The sequence below is a fragment of the Equus caballus genome, chromosome 21 (genome assembly GCF_041296265.1).
Source record: "Equus caballus isolate H_3958 breed thoroughbred chromosome 21, TB-T2T, whole genome shotgun sequence".
NCBI classification, from domain to species: Eukaryota; Metazoa; Chordata; class Mammalia; order Perissodactyla; family Equidae; genus Equus; species Equus caballus.
In genome coordinates, this window is record NC_091704.1 from 10,098,540 (window position 1) to 10,109,182 (window position 10,643).

At 39.6% G+C, this 10,643-nt stretch overlaps 1 pseudogene; it reads left to right on the forward strand.

The window, feature by feature from the left end:
• Positions 1-1,511: 1,511 nt before the first annotated feature.
• Positions 1,512-4,684, forward strand: LOC138919966 (olfactory receptor-like protein OLF4; annotated as a pseudogene).
• Positions 4,685-10,643: the final 5,959 nt, after the last annotated feature.

The following is a 10,643-nucleotide window of genomic DNA, read 5'->3' on the forward strand; positions in this document are numbered from 1 at the left end:
GCATCCAAACTTGTATTTTTTCCCAATAGAGTCCTGGAATCTCTCTTTGGGAAGTCTAGACTTCTGCAAAGGCTCATAACATCCGAAGGTGTCTGCCTAAGCCAGTATTCTCCAGATTTTTCCTGCCATGGCCTAAAGAGAATAGGGATGGTTGGCTGGCTTCTGCTGGTTCTACAGTCCATATCAAAGTCTGTCTATTACCTGATGCACAAGTCGGCAAGACTACCCCTGGATACTTGGCATATGGTGCTAGATCCCACAACTCCCACAGAGGTACCTTTGTTCATGGATGGATGCCAATTTTTAATTCTTAAAAGAAGGAACAAAAAGGAAGTATGTCTTATGCCACTGTGACACTGACATCATTCTAGTTAAATCCTAGTACAATTAAAGCATCATGTAAATACTGTGTATTTGCATTTCTGTACTAACAAACAATTCTCAATATCACAGTGGTAATAAGTTATTTGTGTTAAGAAACAACTCTCAATATCACATTATCACAGTAAGAATGCATTTTCCTTGCTTACATTACATGTGAGCTTCAGGGTGTCTGTGGCTGTGACCCAGCTGTGCTTCTCTCCAACTGTGTCTTCATTTGGAGACCTGGGCTGTGCGAACAGCTGCTATGGCAGATGTGGCTGTTCTTATGACAGAGAGAAAGAAGAAGAGAAGTGGTGGAATCTCACAATGATGCGTTTAGCTTTTTCATAGACACTTATCATGTCATATCCACTCACATTCTGTGAACCAACGCATGTTATGTGTCCAAGCTCAATGACAGCCATGGCTGGAACATACACCCCTACCCCTTGAGACACCATGAAGACCTAGAGCCAAGAGTGGGGATGTAAAGTTCTCCTAAAAGAATGGGGGAGTGAATAAATAATTGTGAAAAATTGAACAATCTATAGTGTGGAGAAAGCCATAGAAGCATTTCATACTTCTGTTGAAATTAAACATTTGTATAATGTGTGTTACAGATTTGCAACAAGGAGGACAACAAGAGTTGGAAGAATAAATTGATTTACCAAAAAAATAACAGTTTTACAGATATTCTCGAGTGGAACATAGGAACATATCTTTTGTCTAATAGCTCTTACTGTGACTATTTGGATCCAGTGTGAGGGGTTCAGAGGGTATGTCCATAGGCACAGAATCATGACCTCTCCAGCACTCTGCTCCCTGCTGAGGGCCCTTGGAGGATGTTCCCCCTCAAGATCTAGACTCTCTGTGTCCCAGGAGCAGGGAAATACTGGACTCACCGCCTGCACCTAGAGACATTTCTGGTATCATAATGAGCTTAGTAAATATGGGACTGGGACACAGTCACAATAGCTGTTGTGGATTGAGCATTAGCTTTGTGCTGGGTAATCTCCTATGAGGTCTAGATTATTTCTAACTTCTCACATCAAATTTATAAGGTTAGGCAGAATTTCCTGAGTTTATAGATAAGGAACTGAAAGGCTAAAAGTTGCATTTTCTCTCATGAGGGGAAATACTCAAGAGGGATGTATAAACCTGTGTATGCAGAAGTTGAAAAACTGAGTCCAACATTTGACCACCCAAGGTCAGACCTGAGGGGAGGAGGAAAACTCTTGGTGGAGAAGGGCTCAAAATACCTATACCTGACTCTAACGCTAGACCACAGCCTTGCTACTCAAAGAGTCATCCACAGACCAAGTCCTGCTGCATCAACATCAAACGGGAGCTAGATACAAATGCAGATTCTCCAGGCCCATATTAGGCCTGCTGAATCAGAATCTGCATTTGGAGAAGATGCCCAAATGATTCATATCCACAGTGAAATTGAAGAAGTACTTATCTAGAATAGTGTTTCTCAACTTTCTCACTATTGACATTTATGGTGGATAATTCTTTGTGACAGAGGCTGTCCTGTGCATGGTGGGATGTTGTGTAACATTCCTGACCTCAGCTGACTTAAGTGCCAGTTGCAGCTGCTTAGATGCAACAACCAAAATATTCTCCAAATACTTCCAGGTACCCCTGGAGGCAAATTGTCTCCTAGTGAGAATAGCTAGGCAAGAGCATTAGGACTGGAAACATCTTGATGGAGTTCCAATCAAAGCCCATCCCTTACTCAGTTCGTAACTTTGAGCAGATAATTTAACCCTCTGAGCCCCATTTCCACAAATTTAGAATGAGGTTCATAATAGCACTGTCCTCAGAGAATGAACTTTTATAAAAATTAAATGAGAATACGTATAAGGTACTAATTTCAGGGCAAAATGCATAAAAAGATCTAAGTGCATGTATTTTAAATTAAAGATTGTCTTTATTGTGCTAAAATACACATAACATAAAATTTACTATCTTAACCATTTTTAAGTGTATAGTTCAGTGGTATTAAATAAATTTGAATTATTATGCAGATAACACCACTACCCATCCCCATAACTCTTTTCATCCTGTGAAACTGAAACTCAATACCTAAATATTTTTTAATTAACAAAATGTTATACAAAGAAGACTAAATGATGTTCTTAATTTAAATGACAAGCATTAAACTCTTAACTGTTTTGGCCCAAGGCAGTAGTACTCATAGTTCTATGTCATAGGAACACAGTTCACCACCTTGTTGAAGAGTAGAATAGCAATTTTCTGGAGATGATCAGGTCACTTTTCTTTCATCAATGTTTTATATTTTTCAACGTACAAGTCTTTCACCCTCTTGCTGAAGTTAAGTATTTTATTCTTTTGGATGCCATTGTAAATAGAACTGTCTTTGTAATTTTCTTTTCACATTTTTCATTGTTTGCATATAGAAATGCAACTGATTTTTGTATGTTACTTTTCTGTCCTGTTACTTTGCTTAATTCATTTATTAGTTCTCTTAGTTTTGTGTGGAATGTGTAGGATTTTCTACATATAAGAACATATCATCTACTTAGAGACATAAATGTATTTCTTTCTTTCCAATTTGATGCTTTTGTTTATTTTTTTAAAATTGCTCTGGCTAGAACTTCTAGTGTTATATTGAGTAGAAGTTACAAAAGTGGTCATCCTTGTCTTGTTGCTGATCTAATGGAAAAACCATTCAGTGTTTCACCATTGAATACAGTTGGCTCTCCATATCCATGTGTTCTGAATTCATGGATTCAACAAGCCAAGACTTTAAAGGTCTAAAACAGTTGCGTCTGTACTGAACACGTACAGAGTTTTTTTTTTTTTTTTTTTTTCTGGTTTGTTATCCCCTAAGCAAAGCAGTATAGCAACTATTTACACGGTATTTAAATTTTATTAGATATTCTAAGTAATCTAGAAATTATTTAAAGTATACAAGAGGATTACACAGCTTATATGCAAATACTATGCTGTTTCATATATGAGACTTCAGTATCCATGCATTTTGGTGTTCACAGGTGTCTTGGAACAAATTTCTCATGAATATAAAGGGTCAACAATATAATATTCTCTGTGAATTTTTCATAAATGGCTTTTAGTATATTGATATAGTTTCCTTCTATTCCTAGTTTTTCAGTGTTTTTATCATGTACCATACACAGATATAAAAATTAATTTCCGGAATGTGGAATGTAAACGATAGCATATCTGCCAAGTACATAGAACCAGGGAATAATACACAAATTTTAGAATTTCTTCTTGTGGGATTTTCAGAGGAAAAGGAATTGTGAACTTTCCTCTTTGGGCTGTTCTTGTTCATGTACATTGTCACCATACTTGTGAACCTGCTAATCATCCTGGCCGTTAGCTCTGGCTCCAACCTCCACACTCTACATGTACTTCTTCCTCTCCAACTTTTTTTTTTATTTCTGCTTTTTCTCCCCAAATCCCCCCATTATATAGTTGTATATTTTAGTTGTGGGTCCTTCTAGTTGTGGTACATGGGACATTGCTTCAACGTGGCCTGATGAGCAGTGCCATGTCTGGGTCCAGGATCCAAACCAGCGAAACCCTGGGCCGCCATACCAGAGCAGGCAAACTTAACCACTCAGCCACGGAGCCAGTTCCCCCAACTTTTCTATTGTAGATGTGTGTTTCACCTTCTTCATTGTCCCGAAGATGGCGATGAATATACAGACACAGAGAAAAGTCATAACTTATGAAAATTGCATCATGCGGATTTATTTTCATGCTTTTTATAGTGTGGGACAACTTTCTACTCACTGTGACAGCCTATGACCAGTTTGTGACTATCACTCCCTGCACTATGTAGTCATCATGAACCCGCAACTCCGGTTCTGGTAATTTGGATTACCAGTGTTCTCTTTTCCATGTTACACAGCTTAATGATGTTGCAGATCTCCTTCTACAGAGACTTGAAAATCTCCAATTTTTTTGTGAAGCTAATCAGGTGGTACAACCTGGTGATGTATTTTTCAGCTGTCCTTCTGGGTGATAGTTCCCTGGCTGGTCTCCTTTACACATCTTTTGGGACAGTTTTCTCTATATGTGGAATATCATCACATCAGGGGAAGTATAAAGCATTTTCCACCCATGCATCTCAGCTCTCAATTGTCTCATTTTGTTGTGTGAGCCTAGGAGTGTACCTTAGCTCTGTTGCCACCCACAGCTCACACTCAAGTGCAATGGCCTCAGTGATGCACACTGTTATCACACCCATCTGAGCCCTTTCATCTACAGTCTGAGGAATAAAGACATAAAGGGAGCTTTAAATGTGTTATTCAAAGAGAAGCCATAAAATGGCCATTTTTCAACAAAGGCCTGTGATTGTAGGACGCAATTGCTCACAGCTAGAAATTGTATTCTTTAATCAGATCATAGAGGAAGAACTTAATCCTTCTACTTATATGCTAGAATTTCAATCTTTAAAATTTTAACTGCTTTATTGGATTTGAATAACTCCCTTTGTTTTTCTGCTTTTTCTGGTAATCAACAATTTTTCCTTTTGTTATTTTCCTAACTTCCCAAAGTTATTCTCAACCTTGGGTCAGAAACAATCTGGAGATTCCCATTTGCTTCTTGTAGTGATGAGTTGTACTAGTTTTATGGAATAAACCACATTTCACTACTCAGGCTATTTATTCAATTTTATTGTAGAAGAATTTCTTAGATCATAGATGTTTTCACTTTTGTGTCCATCATTTCTTTGTATAGCGCTACTTTAACTGTTCTTCCTGATAATGGAGACTTTAACATATTAGTTCGTTTTGTAGGGATCACAGAGGTTTATTATTCTCATTAGCATCCTGATCTCTTATCAGCTTAGCATCCACAGTATCCCTGGCATAAAATAGGCAAAAGTTGCTTATCAAAGACATGCTCTAGGGAGACGTCATCATTGTGGTGACATGAGAGGACCCCTTTGTCTCTACCATTCAATCTACCATGAATAAAATATGCAGAGCCCAATAAAGACTACAGTTCCCAACACACCAAGATGATGGAGAGATCTACACCTTGGTGCATATGAAAGTAGACAGATTTGAGCATGTAGAGAAGACTAAACAGGGAACAGCAGGGCTGATACCCAGGATCCTGCATCTCAGCTGCAGTTGATGAGTCAGCCAGTCCCAGAGAACACAGTGGGCAGCAGTAGAGGCACAGAAGCAACTCTGGCTCCTGGTTGCAGCAGTGCCTATGGCCACAGGGAGCACAGCAACAGAAAAAGTGGAGCCCTGCAATTCTTGTCCCACTAACTACAGCTCAGAGCCTGGTAGCAGCAATGGAGGCATGCACACAACTCTGGCCTCAAAACTGCAGTGGTGCCAGAAGCCAGATGGAGATGGGCAATGGTGGAGATGGAGCCCCATTAACCTGGCTACATTCTCACCCTGCCATGACAGTTGTCCTTCCTACCCAGATTATCTTAGATGTGGTGGTGATGTCGTTTATCACTGGACCTCCAGTGGTGAAGACAGTGACTGCAGTAACACCAGCAACAGCAAGGCATCAGTAACCCTAAGAGACTCAGTCTGTGATAAAGACAGACCTAGTGATACCCTTAGCAGAGGCCTTGGAGAGTGGAAAGTGTGTATTCTCAAGTATAGCCAAAGATAGCTCAGGTAAGAGAAACAAAAACTGGTGCTATTGTGCCACCTGCTGATAAACAAAAAAAAGGCCTGCAATCTCTAATTGGTTGAATAGTTATAATCAAAATAAAGCCTTACCTAAATAAGGAAAGTGTTTGCTATGACAAATGCACTGGCAGAGGAACAACTCAGCAGGCACCACAGAAAGACATGGCAACACATTACAAACATAAAATAACAATTCCCCGGAAATGAAGCATAAATTGATGGAATCATTAACTTTTAGTGAAAACTAAGAAGTAAGCAATTATGAACTGTCTTTTACATTAGCATTCTGTATCTTGGGAAATTTCTAAGTATTTTTTATAATCTCTATAAAAAATGCTATTTCATAGTATAATCTTTTATTTATTTTTATTTTATTTTAACTTTTGGTGCAGGAGATTGGCCCTGAGCTAACCCCTGTTGCCATTCTTCCTCTTTTTTTTTTTGGCTTGAGGAAGACTGACCCTGAGCTAACATCTGTGCCTATCTTCCTTCTGGCTTGATGTGTGCTGCTAGGTCTGTGCCTGGAAGCCAAACCCATGAATGTCAGGCCACAAAAGCAGAGCACATGAACTTAACCACTATGCTACTGGGCCAGCCACAGTAAAATCTTTTAATAAAGCACATGTTTATTTATATACCCAAACATCTTTTAGTTTCTCTTTCCTAAAATGTCAAAAGTAGATAAACCTAGGTTTAGTAATTAATGTCTAAGATTTTGTCTTTTTTGGAAAGGATATACATATTCAATGAAATTTTTATCACTTAATTTCACCCAGAAAAACTTCAAAGTTTCAAATTACCAAAGAAATTTTGTAAGTTATTTTAAGTACACCTGCCATAAAATATAATTATCACTACAGGTTTATTGGAGTGATGTCAGCATCATGGTGGAGTGAGTTCCCTTTGTCTCTCCCCTCTAAGTGACAACCAAATGGACATCTATTGAGCAACAGAGGATTCCACATACAGCACAACAGGGTGTCTGAGAGATCCATGCAGCTATATATTGGAAGGTGGGTGGACTGGACCCACAGGAAGCAGTGAAACTAGGGGAGTGGCCCCCTCCTCTTCCCTGGTGACAGCAATCCAGGACATGGGTCCTCATGCAGCAGCCAACATGACTGAATGGAGGCAAGGATAGCCCAGCCAGTATGCAAACACCCACAGAATGGTGGCAGCCTGGCCTGTGGGAGCACCCACCGAGCAGTGGCAGCCCTGCCCATGTGAACGGTGAGTGGCCCAACCAGCATAACTATAAGGAGATGGGGCAGGAAAAGAAAAAACAGCCTCCTGCCCCACCGTGGTTGCAGGTGGGGTCTGCAACTAGAAGCATTGGAAACAGCAGCAGAAACAGGTACCCAGCCCCCAGTGGTGGCAATCCTGAAAACAGCTTCACCAGCTGTGGGAGCTGCATACAAGTTCCTGGGTTCCCAGACCCCTGCCAGTGGCAGCAAGACCTGTGAACCCAGCACCTATGAAAGTGGTATGACCAGCACCCTGAAGCAACCTGGGAACATCAGCACTGGTGGTGCACAGGACAGTAGCGTCTGAGCCCATGGAGAGACAGTGGAGGAACACAAGACCCAGGTGATCAGAAACAAAGTAACACCCACTAAGAAAAGTTGATGTGGGGCCAGTCCAGTGGTGCAGCAGTTAATTTTGCATGTACTGCTTCTCAGCGGCCCAGGGTTCAGTGGTTCAGATCCCGGGTGTGGACATGGCACTGCTTGGCAAAAGCCATACTGTGGTAGGCATCTCTCATATAAAGTAGAGGAAGAGGGGCACGGATGTTAGCTCAGGGCCAGTCTTCCTCAGCCAAAAGAGGAGGATGGGCAGTAGTTAGCTTAGGGATAATGTTCCTCAAAACAGAAACAAACAAACAAAAAGTTCATGACTACCCCAAATGTGCTGGTAGAGGATCAATTCATCAAGCACCATGAAGAACTACAGCAACATGGTATCACAGAAGGAACATGACAACTCTCCAAAAATAAACCTGAAGTCACAGAAGATTACAATATAACAGAGAATTCAAAACAGCTGTCACAAAGAAACTCAGTTACTTACAAAAACACACAGCAAGACAGTTCTGTGAGCTCATTAATAAAATTAGTGAACAGAAGGAATACTTCACCAAAGAGATTAAAGCTCTAATAGAAAATACAAACAGAAATTCTGGATATGAAGAACACAATGAGATTTAAAAAATAATGTAGAAAGCATAAAAAAATAGAGCAAACCTTAGGTAGAAACCTAGAAGTGCTTCAGGTAGAGGAGGAGGAGAGAAAACTAAGATGGCTTAAAAAATGAAATTTCTTGCGAAACATCCAGCTCAATTATGAAAAGCAATATAAGGCTTATAGGTCTCTCAGAGGGAGAAGACAGGGAGAAAGGAGCAGAGAGCTTATTCAAAGCAATAATAGCTGAGAACTTCTCAAACATGGGGAAGAAAGTGGACAAGAAAGTACATGAAATCAATAGAATTCCTAACTACATAAATGCAAAAAGACTGTCTCCAAGGCATATAATATTTAAACTTTCAAAAGTCAATGATAAAGAAAAAATATTAATGGCAGCAAGAGAGAAGAAAATAACCTACCAATGAACCCCCATCAGGCTAACAGTAGATTTCTCAGCAGAAACCTTACAGGCTAGGAGAGAGTGGAATGATATATTCAAAACACTGAAAGACAAAAACTATCAGCCAAGAATGCTCTATCTGGTGAACTTATCCTTCAGATGTAACAGAGAGATCAAAGCTTTCCCAGATAAGCAAAAGCAGAGGGACATCATTGCCAGTAGACCTGCCTTATAAGAAATGATGAAGAGAGGCCTCCTACCTGAAAGAAAAAGGCAAATGTTTATAAAGCTTTGAGCAAGGAGATAAATAAATAGACAAAGTCAGAAAATTGCAGCTCTCTTTAAGAATAGGTTATCAAAGACTTAATTATAACAGGAAGGACAAAGGGAAAGAAGGCCTCAAAAATAAAAATGAACATCTCCATTTGGTCCCAAACTCAGAACACAAAAAAGAGTAATTTGTGACAGCAAAAACATAGAAGAGGAAGAATAAAGGGATAGAACTTGCTTGGGCTAATGCAGAGGCTGTCAGAAAATGGACTATCTTATCTATGAGATATTTTATAAAAACCTCGTGGTAACTGTCAAACAAAAAATTACAGCAGAGTCACAAATCATACATAAAGAGAAAACCCTCACAGAAAAATACCAAACTGAAATGTTAGTCAGAAATACAAGGAAAAAGAAACAATGGGAATAGAGAATAACCAGAAAACAAAAGAGAAAATGTCTCTATTAAGCCCCCATCTATTCATAACCACTCTAAACGTGAGTTGAATTCACCAATCAAAAGACACAGAATGGCTGGACAGATTAAAAAACAAGACTCAACAACTTGCTGCTTCCAGGAATCACAATTCCGTTCTAAAGACAAACATAGACTCTGAGGGAAGGAATGGAAAAAGATACTCCAAGCAAATGACAAGCAAAAGAAAGCAAGTGTAGCAATACTCACATCAGACAAAGAAGACTTTAAGATAAAAAAGATAATAAGACACAAAGATTGGCATTATATAATGATAAAAGGAACATTCCACCAAGAAGTCATAACATTTATTAACATATTTGCACCTAACACAGGAGCAACAAATTGCTGAATTAAAGTGAGAAATTGACAGAAAAACAATAATAGCAGGGGACCTTAGCACCCCACTAATGTCAAAGGATAGATCATCCAGATGGAAATTCAACAAGGACACAGTGGCCTTAAGTGAAATGCTAGAACAGACGGTCTTAATAGATATATAGAGAACATTCCATCCAACAACAGAACACAAATTCTTCTCAAGTTCGCATGGAACATTCACAAAGATAAACCATACGTTGTGAAACAAAACAAGCCTCAATAAATGTAAGAAGATGGAAATCATATCAAGCATCTTTTCTGACCACAATGCTGTGAAACTAGAAATCAACTACAAGAAATAAGCTGAGAGGGTCAAAAATATGAGGAAACTGATCAATGTGCTACTGGACAAGTATTGGATCAACAAAGCAATCAAAGGAGATCGAAAAAAATACTGGGCCACCCCTGCTGTCCTAGTGGTTAAATTTTGGTGTGCTCTGCTTTGACAGCCCTGCTTCAGTTCCAGACACAGAACTACACCACTCCTCTGTCAGTAGTCATGCTGTGGTGGCAGCTCACATAGAAGAACTAGAAAGACTGACAACTAGAATGTAAAACTATACACAGGGGGTTTGGGGAGGAAAAAACAAAAAAAGAAAGAGGATGATTGGAAACATATGTTAGCTCAGGGTGAATCAGTCCCAGCCAAAGCAACACAAAAGAAAAAACTGAATAGAGTTAAAAAAGAAAAAAAACCTACAAACAAATGAAATTTAAAACACAGTGTATGGGGCCAGCCCTCTGGCTGTGTGTCATGTGCTCTGCTTTGGCAGCCTAGGGTTTTGCTGGTTTGGATCCTGGGCAAGGACACGGCACCACTCATCAAACCATGCTGAGGCAGCATCCCACCTAGCATACCCAGAGGCACTCACAACTAGAATATACAGCTATGTTCTGGGGGGCTTTGGGCAGAA